General features: G+C 40.1%; 1 protein-coding gene and 1 non-coding gene across 3 annotated transcripts in view; one reads left to right on the forward strand and one right to left on the reverse strand.

The window, feature by feature from the left end:
* Positions 1 to 19,572, forward strand: part of Sesn (Sestrin) — a 153,818-nt gene that overhangs the window by 104,533 nt on the left and 29,713 nt on the right. The gene's annotated exons all lie outside the window — the stretch shown is intronic.
* On the reverse strand, positions 10,491 to 10,563 carry TRNAA-AGC (transfer RNA alanine (anticodon AGC)). The gene has a single exon. It is a non-coding gene; the product is annotated as a tRNA-Ala (tRNA).

Genomic DNA, 19,572 nt, shown 5'->3' on the forward strand with positions numbered 1-19,572 from the left:
AGATTTATCTGCAGACCGTAGAACAAATTTCCAGATAAACGTCTGTATACCGAGAGTTTCTCGTCTCTCGCGTTAGCCAGCATCCCCAATCAATGGTTCGTACTGTCTTCTTCGGTTCTGGAAGGTTCTTTTAAATTCTAGATAGAAGTATCGATTAACGTCGATTAATCCGCTGGTCATATGTGACGACTCGAGAACCTTCGAAGATAAACCTTATTCGGTAAATACGAAAAAAAGGAATAGATTAAAGTTATCAGCTTTTTGTTTGCTCCTAATTTACTCTCTATCGCGAGCAGAAAGTTTCGATATATTAATAAGAGTAAATTGAATTTTCTCTTTGACGTTCTTATGAATCATCGTGGTTCGTTCCCCTAAGAACAAAGGATACGTCGAGCGTGTTTCTATCGGATTGCTGTCAGGCTTATACGATCGTTATCCGAGGAAAAATGCACAATTACGACCGATTAAGTCTATCTATAGTCCCTCGTAGTCTATTTGCAGCAGCTGACGAAACTCGTTTCCGTGTTGCATCAGTCGTCCGATAACCGACTTTGTTGTTTACCGATCGTCGATAATTATGCTGTGTTTCTTTCGTTCGATCTATCTTCGCTCTTTCCTCTCTCGTGATCTGTTCCACAAAGTCAAATCTCTCTTGTCAAAACACCGATACCCTCGATTACGAGCCAAGAATCTCTCTTGTCTCATCTCGAATATTCATCCAATCCCAATCCGCGTTTCACGTAAACCGATCGATTATTTCGTCATGTACCGTTTCATCCACCGAAAGTTACGCACTGCCATAAATATTAGAACATCATTGCAGCACCCTAATGCGTTCGCAGAGTTCCCCAAAACCATTTCTGCTCCGCGACCGTAACACGAAACAGCTTCTCCTTCCAGAGATCCACGACGATCCTACGCCTCTGGAAACAGCTGATCATTCTCACCAATCCCGTCGTGCGCACACATAAAATCACCAACCCCATACTCACCTTCCTGTTTGTAAATAATTTGACCGTGTCTTTAATTTTTCATGGAAATTTCGTCTCGTGTCAGTCGCCGGATCCAGTTGAAATTTGATAGGGTCGTAAGCGGCTTTTCATGCGTTCTACGAATACCGTGGTTTTAATACAACGTCGATCATCCCGTACGAAGTGCCGGAAACGAAGGGTGCAATATTTATTCGACTACTCGATTTATTTTCGCTCTATCAATCGGCACGAATGGCGATGGAACGCAATGATTATTTTATCTAAAGTTTCGAAAGTTTCGAAAGTTTTACATTATACAATTAAAATCGTATATCTATTATTTGACAGCAGGAAATACGTATCTTTTTTTTTTTTATTCGCATGCTATTCTCCGAGCAACGAGCTCTAACGTTTCCTCGAGTGTGACGACCCCACATTCTACGATTTTTCAATTTTAATCTCGTATTAGATCACTGAACGAGCGCCGAGGATTTGACGAGCAGATTAAAAGAACGAGATCCATGTTTCCTTTCAACGAGCCTGTTCTCGTTCCACCGGAAACGAAACGTGTTTCTGTTTCTACAGAGCCTGGAATCGGTCAATTTCTCTTCTCGAGGATCATAAAAGCTCCGCCACGAGACCGGCTGCGAGATCTTTTCTTCCGAGCTATCGCGTTGCGCCGCGTTCAGCCATTATTACTCGCGAGGCACGCAATTTCAAACGAGCCACGTCCTTCGACGGGGTCCTTTTATTATTCCGTTGACACATGGCCCGCAATCACTTCTGCACCCTTCCGCAGTCACGGCTCGCTTCGTGACGGGGGAACTTGTAAGGGATTCTCGTTCTTTGCGTCTAATCCACAGTCGCTTTCACCGATCCTCGCGTGTCTGTTCATCGAGATAGAAATGTTGCTTTATTTCTATCTTCCTCCATATCGGCGTTTTTCGTGGAATTATTTAAGATACGGTGGGAAGATCGAATCGTGTTGCATGAGAGTTATTGTAAAGTTAAATTATCAGTCGGAAATCTAATCTTATGCTTGCTGCAATTCAATATCTCTACACTACCGATGGCTACCCTGATCCGCTGCTAATGGCGGTTCTCAGAACGGTCGATCGACCTCGGTATTTTACGATCATAGGAAAATGGGCAAGGATATGATATATACTATTCGTCATGGTTTTATATCTCGATCGTAAAATGCATCACGCATGCGTTCCTCGATCCTCCGTGACCCTATAGATTATAGATTATAGGTCGTATCGAACGAAGAACGTCAGACGAGACGCGCAAAATCAATGGCTAAATGTGTCTAGTATGACTCACGAAAGTATTTGAACGCTTTATAGAAAAATCTCTTATGTAGATATACTTTATGTAGCTTATAGAAATCATTTTAAAGGTCGCACAAAATATTCATTGTTTCAGTCTAGATATTGTTTAGATATAAACCGTGCGACGTCCCTCGTTATTTGGCCACTAAGGTTGTGCGCTCTTAGAAATTACGGAAAAAGCTGACAGTTATATAACGGGAACAAGGCCACCCACGAGCCACGTTGGTAGGAGGCTTTCTCCTCTTAACTTCATTCATTAACGCTGGCCATAATCGATGGGTATCGCGGATTTTCATAACGAAAAGTGTGAACAACGAATCTGCTTCCTTCGTTCAAAAAATACTTACACACCGAGCTTTCCTCCGTAACATGAGAGCGGAAATTCAGTTAACTCTCAATTCGAACAGACTCAACACCGCAAGACTTCTTCGACGACAACATATCTACCAGAACTCGAGCTCTGTCTTCAGATCAGTCATCATCTCCACACTGATTCTCTCATCTAAGAGCAACCCATTTACTCTTCACTTACTTCTTACGCATCGGCGTTACTATCTTGTGTAAAGTGGTTGGAAATACATATTTTATAACCCTGTTAATCGCAGCGTTATACCACCTCAACCACTCCCATTATCTCAACGGAAATCAGGGGATCGATCTGGTCTCGGCGTCGATTAGTAGAATCGTAACGGGAATTTGCAACTCCCGTTGACGCGTTTCCTCGCGAACGCGTCCGGTCGAAAATTCATCGGGCGTATCCTTAGAATTTTCTTTCGTATTTGCGATGCTAAAAGAACAGAGTTGGACGATGTAAATTCTAATGTAAATTTCGACGAAGAGAAATTGCGAATGAAATGTTGCGTTAAAGCAACGTTGGTCAGTGATGAGTAAGCCAAGGTAAGGCAACTGTATATTAATTTCTTGCGAGGCGAAATTATGCATTGTGTCTGCAATAAATGTCTTGTATCTTCTATATATATTGTCGGATTTGTTGCAAACTTTCCCAATATGTTAGAATAATTTTGTCCGGTTACGATGCTAAGAAAGTTCCAAAAAGTTTTCTCTAACGCGCATAATATATCCGTGAAAGTTTTGTATGGCAAACGGCCCAACACTTTGTGAATCACCTTACGTCATGAGATTTTATGCCCGGACAGGCAAGTTTTTCGCCATCATGGCACGCTTTCCCGCGTTTCCTCTGCGAGCTTCGGTTAATTTACTATCGCATAAAAGTCGACTGCTACGGTGAAGGGTGCGCATCGATTTGGCAGAGTCCGCGACAAAAGGAACCATGTTGCGTCAAGGGACGCCGCTGTCCTTTGATCTTATTGTGATACAATGTAATTTGATAAATTTATTCCGACATAAAAGCCACCCTTGCGGCGCACGTGGGAACGCTTCGAAGTTCTACAAGACACTGATAACGGTAATAACAATGGGAACAGCTACCTTCGTCGCTTCGATTCGAATACAGATGAGTAGACTGGAAATGTTTACGCATTCGTAGAAAATTTCATCTTCCACGCTCAATGTTTCATATGAGCGAGAAAGAAGTTTTATTTGCTTCATGGTATTTATGGAAACGTTTACATAAAAATTCACGGTCTAGCGATAGAATAGAAACGAGATAAGAAAGAGTAATTCCAGCGAATTCTTCGAACTCGAAGAACTATAAATATGTGGAATTTTGCAATAACTTTATGAAGTTCTTAAGAATCTCTGGAGTAACGTATGCTTCGGTTTAACTTTGTCTTTCGCCCGTTGCAACATAGTCCTCTTTCGATGAAATTTATTTACGACTAACTCATCGTTTATTGAGTTTCGTCAAAGCCAAAACAGAGATAAATCCGTGACAATATAGTGAAAAATAAGTACGCGAAAAGAACAAAGATGGACAGACAAAATGAAACATTTCATCGATATTAACCGATTTTACTTAGGTTGCTTGTTTCGAGAGGAAGCTTCGGTTAGAATATGATATTCGATCTGTCTATTTCAGAAGAACAAATTAAATCAGTCAGAACGTATAAATGAGACACAAACGAAAAAAAGAAAAATGACGTGACAATGAATAATGAAAGTGGAGAGAGAAGGAAATTGATATCGGAATTTTAAAACGATATCGTTGCACGAATTTTCAAAGCAATCTGAGAAAATATCAAGGCTATTTGCTGTTCGATAGCGCTGTTTATGAAATTTTCATCCGGTGTTTGCGTCGAACGAGCGTCGATACGCGGAAAGGCTTGAAAACGTTGAAGATAATTTTTTGCCTGCGTCATCTTAAGGTGGAGGCGGTTATTTTTTTCTGATATTTCGAGTATCCAATTCGTTCGATCTTTTATATAACACCCATACTGCCCTTCTTAGTCAGAACGTTCTATTTAGCATTTCTTCATTTTCCCAGATATATTGAAATATTTCACGCTTCTGGTATTTCTTACCTTTCAAATATTAATTAAACTTCCTAGCCAGTTAATATTTTTAATCGAACGAAGAAAAATAAAGATGACACAGAGAAAATGATTTAATTCCTATCTCTCTCGGCTTCAAAGTGATAGATAGGACATTTCAGCCAACGGTGACAGTACGTATACTTAAAAGTATACTTAATATCAATTATATCAATCTTACTAAATCATCCGACCATCAAATATACCGCCTCAAACTTCTACAAATACGATCGGCTTTTTTGTCGACGAGTTAATCGTTTTCCGATTATCATTCAACAAATAACAACAGTCTTCTGAATGAAACTTCTACAAGCAGCTCCTTAACCGTTCTTCTTGTATTTACAAGGTTAATAGGATACCGCGACGAAATTCCGATATTTAGGAACTACTCTTAATAGGAAGTGTTATGGCAGTCGTTCATTCGATATTCTTGATCAGTGGTTCGATTCTCGTTCAAACGGTCAAATCGATAGATTAGCTTGTTATGAACGAGTAAGCAGCGAACTGAACGCGATTATAAATGAAGGGTAACATTAATCTTTCTGTACTTCGATCAAAGTTCAAGCGATTAAGAGGTAGAGTGTACATGGTTCCATAGTCATTCAAGACGTTAGGTGACCTATGGCAGAATTCATTTTCCTTCTTAACCCCAGAATGACGTTCATAATTCTTATGACTAACAAAGACTTCGTTTGGATTAGATAATGTGTTCGATCGTAGATTATCGATTAAGTGAACCGTGATTATTAGACGAATAAATCATTCATCGAATCGATTATTAGCAAAATAATATCCAGATTATAATCAATGTGAAACAATATTAGCAGTGACTGTAGATATTTTTTTAGAAATTCACAATGATTTCTAAAACCTTCATCGTTGGAGTTGTTATTCATTATGTTATTTAACTCTAGTAATTATTGTAACATAATACTATAGTATATCGATAGCGTCCTATAACGCCTTGAAAAAAGGTACGAAACCATGTGAAGATATACAAGGTGGTTGGTAACTGGTGGTACAAGCGGAAAGAAAAAAAGAAGTCGAAAATATAAAATATAGAATAAAAATTTTTTTTTTAATTTTTCCATCGAGACAACGATCTACAGTGAAATCCGTTATAACGTACCGCGCGCGTACCGAGCGAAAATTCAAAGTCGATTTTCTCGAAAACAAAGTCTTAAACGAAAAATTTTTGTTCTATATTTTCGACTTCTTTTTTCGCGTAGAATCACCCCGTTTCCGCTTGTACCACCAGTTACCAACCACCCTGTATATTATGTTATGTTATCATCGGAATGATTGGAAACATTTATATTTCGTTAATAATCAATGATTTACGGTCCTGTTCCCGATGACTGATCGATGTTATCAGGTGTTACAGTCGACTGTCTTTATCGCGCGAAAGTGCAGCAATTAAATGACTCTGGCGATATTCAGTAAACAGATCATGTACGGGTCAACACTTGTACTTGGTTGATGTACCATGCAAATTATGCAAGATTGTTATTTCATGCTGACCGTAAGTGGAAAAGTTGCTTGTAAGTGTCGATTATGCTGACCGTAAGATGGAGCAAAACAATCGAATATTTTTCACAGTGGCAATCACACATCATCCAGACTTTGTCTTTCTGACTTCGCCATTTCGAGTACTTATTTTTCATTTTTCTTCCATTTCATATTCAGAATTTTATTTCGTTCGATCATACGTTCATACTCGATGAATTTTATTTCGTTTCGCTCTTCCGTTTCTTTAATCAAAAAATTCTAGTTCAGAGGAGAAGCGGAACAATCGACGAAATCTTTAATTTGAAGAAACTTCGAGCAAAGTTAAATCGTAATAGAAAAATTTATACGACTTTAAGTCTTAAAACATATCGCTATAGGTACTCATAAAAGCATGAAACTTCATTACAAAATCCCGTAAATAAATACAAATTTTATGCATCATTTCTTGTATTTACCTGCTTTTCGATAAAAAAGAATGCACGCCTAACCTTCGTATAATTACATTTTATTTACCGCATCGAACGTTTCACGACGTGTCGCAATAGCGAGATTTGACCAACGATTGGCGAAAGAAGAATCGTCACAGCAGCGATTGGCCGCGAGTATCGATCGTTCGACCGATACCGCTTTATTGTCTTCCGACCAATAAGAAGAGCGTGCATTTTCGTCTTCTATTATTGATATTTCGTTGTCAATAGACTGGCAGATAATACGCTCGCGTATTCATCAGTTCCTGATAATGTTCAGCACGATGTTTTCGTGAAATGAGAAACGAGAAACGAAACGAACGGTCGACTAACGCGTGTCGGGATGACACGGATATCTGTACTTTATCAGCCTCGTGCATTGTTATTGCAAAATTCTGCTGCGTGAAATCACGCCGATGAATCGTACTTGACAATACCGCTCTATGTATTGGTCGCTTCAGCCATGTCCCATAATTTTGTTCGAACGATCGATTACCACAGCGTTATTAATTTCTCTTTTCCATTAGTCAGAGGACGTTTGGTGATTGTTATTCGGTATTATTTATCGAGTCAGCCGATATCGTTGATCAGGAAAAAAAAGATCTAATCTTCTTATCTAGATACATCACGTTTCACTCCCTGATTGTACTTCGTTCCATATTCACGTTTTAACTTTGCAATGTTTGAAGAAGACACGTGTATCGCTCGACATTCCTCTGCCTTTACATATTTGCTGTGATCAACTATTTTGCAGACGAATCTATTAACCTCTTCAAGGGCGAATTTTCAAGCAAAAGATAATTGCTCGTTATTGTTCAAGTGTTTATTTAAATATACAGATACGTGAAGCGTGACAGCTGAACATCGTCGAAAATATTGGCGATAGAATAAAACGTTGTTAAGACAATTTTTAATATTCTAGGAGCCACGACTTGTCGCGTAATTGAATTCTCTGTACACGAAGGAATCGAGGATATCTCAAGGTCACTTCTATTTCTCTAAATAGATGCAAACATTTTTCTATACACCGCTTGATGCACTTTTTAATTTTTTATAAACAAATAATAAGGTAAATCGAAAATATAAGATCGAAAAGCGATTAGATAAAAAAAATACATTAGCTTCAATGTATTTAAAACTTATCGTATGAAAGACATGAAAAACAAAAACAACAAAATACTCTACATCGTTTCTTCCTGTCTTTCGTATTGCATCACCAATATTTTTCACAATATTCAGCTGTCGCACTTTACGTTCATAGCCCTGTATATCTGTGAATACTAAATGGGAGATACAATACTCGAAGAATATATTGATACGTCTAAGAAACGTAGTTTCTTCTTTTTTTTTTTTATTTAATTTGTACTTTACAATTTGTCCAGCTGGATATTTGGTAAATTTTTCTAACTAAATTGCTAAATAACGTGTGGATGGTTACCCTGAGCGGGATACCATCCAGAAACATAGTGTACACACATATGATCATATCTTCCAGAATTATACTTCAATTACACAAAAAGTGAACCTACACACACGTATCGATATCTTTCAAGAGGTTAGCACTAGAAACAGATGATAATCTTCTATTTCTTTTTTTCTAATGCATTATATATAGCTATATATGTAGTTATATATAGATATGGTATTGAAGATAATTTATATACAAGATAATTTATCTGAGGAATGTAAGTCAATTTTAAGGGAATATAATTTATTATCGATATAAAACGTATCCCGATTTATCCGGTTTATGGTAGGAGACGTGTAAAATAGTCAGTTCCATTCGCCCTTGTCGACGATTCTACAAAGAATAAATCGAATGTACTAGACGTGGCAGTCGCAAAATATCAGGATCCGCTAGTTTACGACACCGTACAGGCGAGGGTTTAAAATTTATGTCACCCTCAAGTGTCGACGCTCTTTCTTCCTACAGCCGAGGGTAACGATAGCCAAGTAGTCGACGCAGACGTTCGGACTTGACATTTTCTTACAGGAATATTCACGTCTGATAACCTTAATTGTATTTTTCGGAATGAAGCCTAAATTACAGAAAAGCAAAATCTACATTCACATGCAGTGATTACAGTAAGTTAACCTGATCGACCAAAGAGCTTTTTGCCAAACGATGGAGCATCGGGTAACCAAGCCACTGGTTTCTGCCCATTGTATCCTTTTGTCCTCCGAATCTCTCCGTCTAAATTAGCCACTGCTCGTAGGCAGTGATTTACAGCAATAGCAAAACCACGTTTCAGGGTAACCCCGAATATGGAACAACGCGATACGTTTTGCGTCACAGAATTATTTTACGTTGAAGTAGAGGAGCGTTTATACGTCATACCGAGCGTTTGCGTATCTGTGAAACAGGCAATTCGTTTGCGTGTTATTAGAGAAAATCTTTGTACCGCAGCTGTTTGATATGATAATGCAGCAAACTTGCGAACAGCTTACTACTTGTCACTGTTAAAATCGGATTGATTCGAGGGGAAAACAATACGTATCGTGTTGTTTAACTGGACTTAGTATCGATATTGTAGCGTGACAGATGCATGGACAACGTGTTGATAAACGTGGCTGTCCTTCTTATTCAATAAATCTTATTAAATAAATCCCCTATCGAAATTTAGATGGCGATCTAATCTATATTTGCGATGACTATTTATGTAGACGTTCCATGGTTCCCGTGTAAACACAGATGCGATTATTTTTGTGTGCGTAGATGATCTAATCGTGTCGATAAAAAATGATAGATATGTAATCGATACTTTAGTTACACTATCGTATAAAGTAGATATTTTTCGCGTACATACAACGCGCGTCAATGTCAAACTTCGAATTTCATTAACGCTAAACTGAGACGCGATAGCAATAACTGTATTGGTAAAATTCGAAACCATTTGGAAAATGTATAGGGAGGTTACAGCGTATTTATTAATACTAAATGTAGACATAGTTCTCAAGTATCCACGATATCGTCACATGTACGTGACTTATCAGGAGTTGTCAAACTAAACGGCCGTGATAGACACGAGGGTAGGGAACATATTCGTCTATGACAAATGTTCGATACGATTCTCATTCATTAGAACTCGCTTTATGGAGTGTCACACGTGCTCAAATATTCTGCGCCTTTCCCTTGCTACCCGACATCGGGTTTCAATTTGTGGCTCCGATTCTTGTAACGTAGTGACTGGTGTATCAAGTAGCACATTTTTTATGTAACTTATCACGTTGGCCTATAACTCACATATATTCGGTTTCTACGTAAAAAAAACTAAATAGTAGGACGAAGTATCGCAATATGTGAAGACTGCAGAGGAAGAACATGACAAGTCGCATTTTCTATCTTTTACAGAGAAGCAGTTTCTCAACCAATCCCGTGTTTCCAAAATCTATTTTCGAAGCTAAACATGTGTTCTTTCATCCCGTCCAAAATTTATAAAATATCTTGGCTTCCACAAAACTTCGTCAATTTGTCAGCTATTTTTAAAATACACGTCTTTGGAGCTAGCAGATGCTCATTTTCGATTACGTCACGTTCAAATTCTCCTCCCCTGATCGCGTAATGACACTGAAACCAGGAAATGTACTTGTCATGTTTCTCCGCTGTAATCTACATATTTTATATCGTACAAAGTCGTCCATTCGTTTGAAAACTAAATACTCGTATTTAGAAACGAAATTCGCACACGCTTAATGGAGTTATAAGATCGTTGAAAATGACTCGTTTAATGATAATTTCGACAGGAAAAAAAAGCAACTTGGAGGCGCCGGGCATCGATCCCGGTACCTCTCGCATGCTAAGCGAGCGCTCTACCATCTGAGCTACGCCCCCTGATAACGGACGCTGGAATTCCGCGAAACTTCCGGAGCAAAGCTCCGATAGCATGACACAATTTCTTCTAATTGATTTTTCGCTGACTTGGCAGCGTTAATTGACAGCCGGTTAATTAAGAAGTCGATGCAACCGATTAGACGTAAGAATCGAACAATTGTCCTTCGAGGAATTCGTTTATCGAGGGTCTCCTCTGTGTTAGTCATTGTTGAGTCGTCGTCAGTGTATGTCAGATCGTTGCACTCTATCGTTTAACTAAATGGTAATGATACAATATTACGAACATAGAATTACTGAATCGAAAATTATTTCAAAAGATTCGAACGATATACGAGCCTCTGCTAATTACTTCGAAAGCTGCTGCCATCTTGGATTTCCAATTGGCAGCAATCGATTCTATATACGTGTAACCTCCGCTCGGTCTTAGTTCCCAAGATATAGGCAAAAATCTGTCGGTACTACTACTACAGTGAATTCTGTCTATAATTGTGAGTATGCGTTGGTATCGGTTATCAGCCGCCTTGCAACGCGCCGATTTAAAAAGCTAACCCAAACCCAACTCTTATCTTTTGTTTATACGTAGTGCATGTAAACGGGGGCTGCGCGTGCTTGAGTATTCTGGGATCAATTCAGGTTACAATCCTGTATACAACTGCGTATTAAAAGTGATTATCTGTTTCTTCATGACGGGTCAGATCCGCAGGCTAAAAGGACATTACCCTCTAGATTTAAACATTAGATTCAGCTAGAATCAAACGTACGATAATCACTTATTATTCACGTTATAGTAGCACGCCAGAATAATTTACTCGTAATTCTCAATGCGAATTTATTGTACAATACTCCAAAAAAAAAAAAAAAATCTGTTTCTTCGACCGTCAACGAGAGTCGTAAATTCCCGTTACGATTAGACAATCGACGCCACGAACTGATCGATCCCCTATTTCGATTAGGATGATAGAGGTGGTTCAATGAGTAGAAGGCTTAATTAACAGTTCAAATATAAACAATTATTGGGGAAACTCACGTTTCCACAATTTTTATCCGAGGAGGAAGGAATAAGGAACCTTTTGACTCGAAGATGTTTTGTGTCATTTGATGGCTTTAATGGTAAATCAAACAGCCTCATTTTATGACAGTTCTTTAGGATTATTGCGATCCGCTTAATTCTATGTGCACAGTTGGTGACCGCCTCGAACATAAAGGGTCACCGGACGTAACACCATCAATGATCTGGATTAGGTTTGGATTAGTCTTTTATATCCGACCGGTGTGGGGCAGGGGGTCATAAGTTTGAGTTATAAACAATAACATAATTACAATTCATGTTATGCTTTATATTTTATTGTTATCATGTGAGATTGGAAACTTTCCAGTCACAATTTCGAGGCATTTAATTATTCGACTGTCAAAATCGTGTTGCCGTTGGAAGAGATTTTCAAAGATGTTTCTTGCTGTCTCGCATATGCGATTGTGAATGACTATTTAGATTCGTAAAGTATAGAACAAAGATAAAGGATATCAGTGGCTGACGGATGTAAACAGTTCGCCAAGCAACGAACTTGCGACTGTGTCACAGACACGCACACATACGGGCAAATTTCTCTGTAGCGGCAGCGACAATTTTTACAAATTTATATCTCGAAAACTAGAAAAGTCTGACGGTAACACGCAAACGAAAAAGTTCAAAGTATTGATTTCTACAACATATTAAAAATCATCGAAATGGAAGAAAGCTGCAGCTTTCTGAATTAATTAGCAAGTTTCTTAGAAGCCAAAGTGATCGACTCCATTTTTTGTTAATTTTTTAGTTCCATTGCCTAAGTACACGGTTAATGTTCAGTTCTCGATAAACAAGTGAATTATTTCTGTAAGTTATTTATCGTAAGAAATGACATAAAGAATAATACATAATAGTAAATTCTAATTTGTGGAGCCGATGCATGTGGCTTCTGAACGGCCCCTATGTATATAAAATGAAAGAATTTGTTTGAATTTTAAAGTATTATACACACGATTTGGCAGTAAAATTTGGTAATGTTCTTTCGCGTCATTAAAATTCATGGATTTCGGTCTTCTGCTTCATTGTGGCTTCTTGCTCCACTTCGACCGATAATAACGTCTCCATTGTTTCGAAGGCTTTTATGTTCAATGATGCGTCATTAGCAAAGATAAAGATGATCCACTAATGCCACGTGGTCCAAAAGCGTGGCTCGTGCCATAAAAACGTTTTACACAGTCCGATAACACACTAACCAAAGAAAATGTCGGCGACTTGACTCGAGTATTGAGTCACGGTTAGAACAAAGGTATCTTTAATCGGTCGAAATATCTGTACACAAGTTCGTTGGTACATATTTGCACCTTCGAACTACTTTGAAAAAACATGTTAATACCACAAGTGTAGATTATTCGGTTCTTATACTTTACATCGATAAGCAGTCGACAGCAGCTCCAAAGTTTAGATTTTGATATATTTTACTTAAATATCAAAGACCAGAGATTACAAATTATTAACATAAAAAAGAGAAGAATTCATTACAAGGTCTCTTAAGAAATATTACGTAATTTACTTCAATAATTGTTAATCCTCTGCAGTCATATATCGAATTAAATTCGATATTGTGTCTCATTCGATTATTCTCAGTGTCGACGTACAAAACATATTGCTCCCTGTGTTGGAATTTAATTCAAGAAACACACCTGCGGACACATTATTAATATTTATGCAAATTTATGTTTTTACGAACTAAAGAAACGGAAGAAATAGCAGCTGAGAAGAGATTTCCTCCAACTATTATAACAAGTACTTGTAATACTCCAAAATTAGCTTATTGAATATATAAAATTTTGTTTTGCTCTTTGATATAACAGATTAATATAGGTGGCAGAAAAATAAATATAGAGATAAAAAGAAAAATGAATGATAGAGATTGTTGCGTATTATCGACTAAAGAGCAACCGGTCAGGTCAAACCGATCGGTCGATATCGCATACCTCGAATGACTTAACGTTCAAGGTGGAGGAGATGGAATAACTCGAGTGTTAGATTTAGACGGCACTTTATTTGTATTCGTTGCTTGTAGTTGAACTAAGTTGGGACTTTGTCGTCCTGTGTCTGTAGTCTTCGTTGCTTGTAGTTGTACTCAGTAAGGACTCTGTCGTCCTGTGTGTACTGTCCGATGGTTGAAGCTGAACCGCCGGGTGCCCTTCCGGCTGATCCTTGCCTGGGTTCTTCCTGGCCTCGAATCATTACGTTTACTGCCCTGGGAGGACCGGTAATTCGGAATTGCCCAATGAGAGAAATGGGCCTGTCCGTGCCATAAACGGACGGCCAACTAAAATTCCGAACAGAAATAAGCAAGAACAAAGGATGCATATGACGAAGAAAATAAAAGGAATGAGAATAGACCTGTAAGAAGCGATAAGACACAGATACGATATAGAAGTATAAAGGAAAGTTATAGCATAACATCGTTATAGAAAACGCTCAAGATTACAGAAAAAGGATAAAAAGGAACGTTCTAGTTCCACTAGTTCCAGCATGGAAGGGAGAAAGTGTCAGGCTGTGCGTGTTCGCAACTTTTACGATCCTCCGGAGTTCTCGGTCCGTAAGGCATTATTGCACAACACGAAAGACAAAGAAAAAAGTAAAACGAGGGAGAGCCAAGAGAGTTGAAGAGAACTTCCCTCTTGATTTACTCGCTATTCCGGAAACAGCCCTCTTGACTTCCGCGCTGCGTCTTTTCCAATGTTGCAGTTGTGTTTCTTTCCGTGGTCATGACGGTTCGCGTGTCTTCGGCACGTGCTCGTCCATCGTTTACCACCTCGACGTCTGTTTGCTCGTTCCCTCATCAACTAATTCGTGACCATTTTTTATCTTGCAACAAGCACTGTAACGCCGCTTATCGGGCGTCGTTTTAGCGTAGGACATTGTGGTGACTCATTCCCTCGTGACTCGAAGCTACATCGACGTCCTTCGCGTTCCGTCGCGCAATTTCTCACAAACTATCAAAACTTATTATTGTTATTGTACTTGGTCGATTTTATTAAAACTCTGACGACAAGAAGTCATCGTAAAACGCGTCAATAATTTTTCTGCTGGTCATTTGTTTTTATCTTAACTGAAATGCGACCTGTTAAAGCGAGGCCGAATAACAGGGAATTCACTGTAACAGCACAGATAGGACACTGCCTGATGATTTTATGTAGAAAAGACAGACCAGATAATTTCCTATCGATGAAGTATCGGCATAACCATAAAATTCCTAATGTTAATACGAAGAAAAAAAAAAAGGAAAAAGAGAAGTTTGATATACGTATAAGAGAGGGGTGACGAGAAAGGAATTCCCGTGGATAGATAAGTCTATTTTGCAACCGGAGATGAACGCGATCCGTTAATCTACACCGGCGATTTGCAGTTCGTCACAATGTAATGGAACGATAGTTCGCAACGTTACAGCTGAAACGTTTCATTGCCACGTAATACCTTGCCGGGTTCGCGATGTGACTCATCGCCGCGAAAGGATTCTAAAGTGTTTTTGCATCGGCGGCCTTGATCCGCCAGTTCGATGAGAGTTCGCTCAAAGCAAGAGGGAGAAAAAAGGAAGAACGAGCACTTTGGTTAAGTCATGGCGGCCGATTAGACGCGTCGATCAATCATTCCGCTATTTTCCTTCGCGTCTGTCGTGCTCCTATTCTTGCTGCGACACACTTCTTTTTTTTTTTTTATTATCATGATACAGTTCGTTACGTGACTTTAACAGCGAGATCGGATGATCGTGTACGTTGCATCATTGAGAATATAAATCTGTCTAGTCGCAACGACTTCATACTGCTCTTCTGTACTTGTTGACCGCGGATTTTTATAGACATTCGTATTTTTATGAACACGCAAAGAGATAGAACTTAATACCGACTCGAAATCGAACTGCACTATACTTTCATGAATTATACTTCGAAGATTTTATATATCTTTACATATTGTGCGCGCTCTTTGCACTCTTGTATCTTTAAATTTTTCATTAATGCACAAACATCCGCGGCTTATTTATTATCCATTACTCCGGGTGCTTGTATGCACCTAAAAGCACTTACCAGGAACCTATATAAAGAGTATAATGATTTCGATAACGTGACTCAGCGTCCTACGATCCAACCGATGGTTTTTCTCGATCAAACATCAACCTAGCAGTCCGTGTCGCCTAGTGGCAGCTGACGAGACCATTTCGATGATTTTGCTAGCAACAGCTGACCGTTGCAACGCATAGAGAGTAGTTCTCTCTTCCGTTATAACGGCACAATGCGTGCGACCGGCTGAAAGCTATTGCACGCTAGGAAAGAACGAGCAAGAGAAAGAAACGAAGGAAAAGAGAAAGGGATAGATAGATCGGTCACGGGTTAGACGGTGACGCGTGGTTATAATATAGTGGAGGGGTGGTTGGAAAAAAAGCGGAAAAGCGGAGAAAGCAAGAACAAAACGAAGCTACCGAGAGTGTTGCTCGGTCGTTTGGCGTAGGGAGATGTAGGGAGGAGGCGGGGGATGCACGTGAACGAGACAGAGACTGGATAAAGAGCGAGAAAAGAAATAGGGGATTAAAGCGGAATGAGAAAGACGGATGGATGTTGGAGGAGGGCGTGGAAACGGAGAAAAGAGGCACGGTGGAATATCGCGATGTAGGGAATGAACAAGAGAAAGACGCGAGAAAGAGACACGAGGAAAGAGTGCCTGCCATGGTGGGGGAGGAGAATAAAAAGAGACAGAAAAAGATATAGAAGCTATACATATACGAGGAAGAAGGAAAAGGAGAGGAAAACGGGCATCGAGGAAAAGAGATAGTAGGAGTTGGTGGTGAAAGAAGGACAGAGAGCGAAGTAGGAGTGTACGGGACGGTGGTGGATTGGGAGAAGGGGATTTCCGAGCGACGGGGCCTATAATATCGTATGGCAGTGCCGTAACGAGAGGCGCTTTCCCGAACGTTGACCTCTTCGCGCTTCCAATACTAACCTCGCCCAAATGCCCGCTCCCGGGAATACGAAATACATAATATGTATGTAGAAACTTTGGTGTCTCTCATTGCAACGGCATGGCTCGACCTGAGAGATCATCGGCCTTCCTGGAAACCGATTGACCGAGAACATCTCGGAACCTCGATTGCTCCTTAAAAGACCCTTCCTTCCCTCTGTATTATACATTAGGATTTATTATATTTTACACCGAATGCGCAGAAGTAAAGTTCTGCAGCTGTTTCCGGGGGCAAGCTGCTCCGGCCTTTTAAACCGGCCTTTTCTCGGAAGTCGCTACTAGGCGAGCATTCCTTTTCTTCGGGAGTATTTTAAAGTTAGAAAGGAAATTTTAAAATCCATAGGGTATTTATTGAAACAATGAAAGAATTGTAATACGTTTCCCGAGCGAATTTCCTTCTAGAGGTTTCATTAGCCTTGCGTTAACACACCGACCGTGATGCTGGTACGTTCTTCTGGGTTTCGAAAACCGAGAACGGCTTCGTTCCTGGCTCTGGAACTGTTTCAAACGCAGTTCGATTAATGGTTCGTCATCATCGATCGTCATCGAAAAGCCGAGTGACTAGACGCAATCAGCGTCATTGTACTAGACGTCGCGGCTGCTGACACGGTGCTTCTATTCTTACGATGAGGAGACGTCTAGTTAGGCTACGCGATTCGGTACGAGGGATTTTTTTGGGTTCGTTCGCATGAAAAATTCCGTGGTGCGGTGGCATCGTGACGTTTCGTACTCGCGACAAAGGGTCGTAGATATTTTGCGGAAATGAAAAGGGGAAAGAGCCGTTCTTCCTTTCCGGCCGAGTCTTTATTTCACGTTGTCCTTGGAACACAAAGGAACCTTAAAGGCCCTGAAAGGTTCTTCATCTTCTCTTCCCTGGATGCAAAGAGACCGGATAGTTTCATTGATCCGAACAGTTACGAGGAATATTCGCGAATCATAGCGTCCTCGTATGTACATACATCTATCGCGATAACATAGCCTCTTCACTGAGAAAGAGCCTCTTCATTAACGCTGATAAACAGCGAACGTTCCACCTTCTCGAGGATTATATACTTTTCAGTTATGCAAGGGGAGATTACCGGTTGTCGTTTCGCGAGAACCGTAACAAACTACCAGGTAACGACAATGAAAGTGTATTTAGAGTAGAGATATAAAAATCGGACAGCAACCGGTGTAGATTCTGCTACTTTCGTGCTCGTATGCAGCAACACGCGTCTCAAACCCATGATTTTGACTTTCTCCCGACATTTTAAGCCGAGAAGTCAAGGGAAGTACGAAACGGGCCGGTGTTCTTCGTTTACTTTTACGCTTTTACCAGTGGACCGCATAACACGTTACAACTTACATCGTGCCGATAATCAGATGGGATCGATATTTTTAGCACAGTTCGTACTCCTGTTGCTAAGGCATCAGCTGATCAAGCCGGCTGCCTGCGTGCACCAGCCCCGTATCTATAGCTACCTACAGTAACATCCCCACCAATGGTCCCCTCTCCCCTGTTGCCCGTTGACTTTAACCGAACGCATAACCAAGTTAGATATTCACGAAACGTTGCAATGAATCACGAATTATCTGAAAGCAAAACCCTCGTCTTTTTATGCGCTTTATCAGAATTTCGCTTTAACGACCCTGGCATGGTGCGCGCTGTTGCTACGGCACTGTCGACCAATGGCAGGTCCGGGGAACCGGCAAGTCTCCCCACCAGCTGTTCATTCCCCACCACGCCACCTCGACCAGATGATCGCAGCTCGTAGCTTAGCTCGACTATCGAAGCATCAGTTATCGTCAGTTAGCAACCGGCTCTCTTTCCGTATACATCGTTCACCGTAGCAAATCCCCAGCACGTAATGTCCAGTGTAACCTGATTCTTGTGCTCTTCCTAATTATGTGTCGGTGTTGTGAACGATCGTAGTCTTTTCTACCTTCTTCTTTTTTCTATTACATTTACTGCTTTTTTACCGTTCGATCGTACTTTTATAAAAAATTGTGCAGCCGTACGAGAAGATCGAATAGAGCCTGTCGCATACATAATACCCAACGCCAGGGTACGAGCAATATTTCTGTGATATTTATTATGATTGGTAATTTCTCGCCGGTGTACCTCGCGTGTGATAACTCACGGACGTTCTATCCCAAAGGAAAACCTACCGTTAAGACTTACCGGTGAAAACGATTCTTCTAAATTTCGCGACGTCACGTATATACGTATATACCCGTCGTTTTTTTTTTTACCAAAAGAGCTTTAGATCGTTAAGGGACTGAAGAGAGACCTTTTCCTTTTTTTATTACCTACAACGTATACGCGTACGTTTTTACGTTATTATATACGTCTGCCCGAAGTCTTTCGTGTAATATCTCTTTCATACGTATAATATATATACATATATATAGTGTATTTATTAAAATCGTCCAAAATTCCTGTGGCTAACGTGACCGAGTCTTACCCCAAGGCGGATACGATCGCGAATTGTGGTGGTGCCGCCAGCATGGGTCAGATTGGAAATGACGTGAGTTTTTTACACATTTTTTTTCATTTTTCTCTTTGATTTGTTTAAATTTTAAATCCCGGCCCAGGAAGCCGACCTGCTGGTCGCTTTCCGGACGAATGCGCCTGTCGCTGCCTACCGGGTTTTTTTAATTTTTCTTTTTCGCTTGGTAACAGCGAGGGGGAGGATCGACCGGCTTTTCGGGCTTCTTCGTGTTTCTCGTAATTACAGCCTATATAGACGTATCTGCGTGTACCGGCATTCATCATATACGTGTATCTTTCTATTCGCTCACGCATGCGACCGGCGCATTCGGAAAGTCACCGAGACCTTACGATTCATCGAGTAAAGACAGAGTGTAATACGAATTAAGGGAAAAAAGATGGTCGGTCGAAAGGGTTGAAAGGAGACAAAAGGGATCGAGGAATGTCGCTTGAATATCGCGATATTTCTCGCAATACCGTCGAATTAATATTCCGTACGCGTTCCCCCGAATTA

This window comes from Bombus vancouverensis, chromosome 8 (genome assembly GCF_051014615.1).
Source record: "Bombus vancouverensis nearcticus chromosome 8, iyBomVanc1_principal, whole genome shotgun sequence".
In the NCBI taxonomy this organism is placed as follows: Eukaryota; Metazoa; Arthropoda; class Insecta; order Hymenoptera; family Apidae; genus Bombus; species Bombus vancouverensis.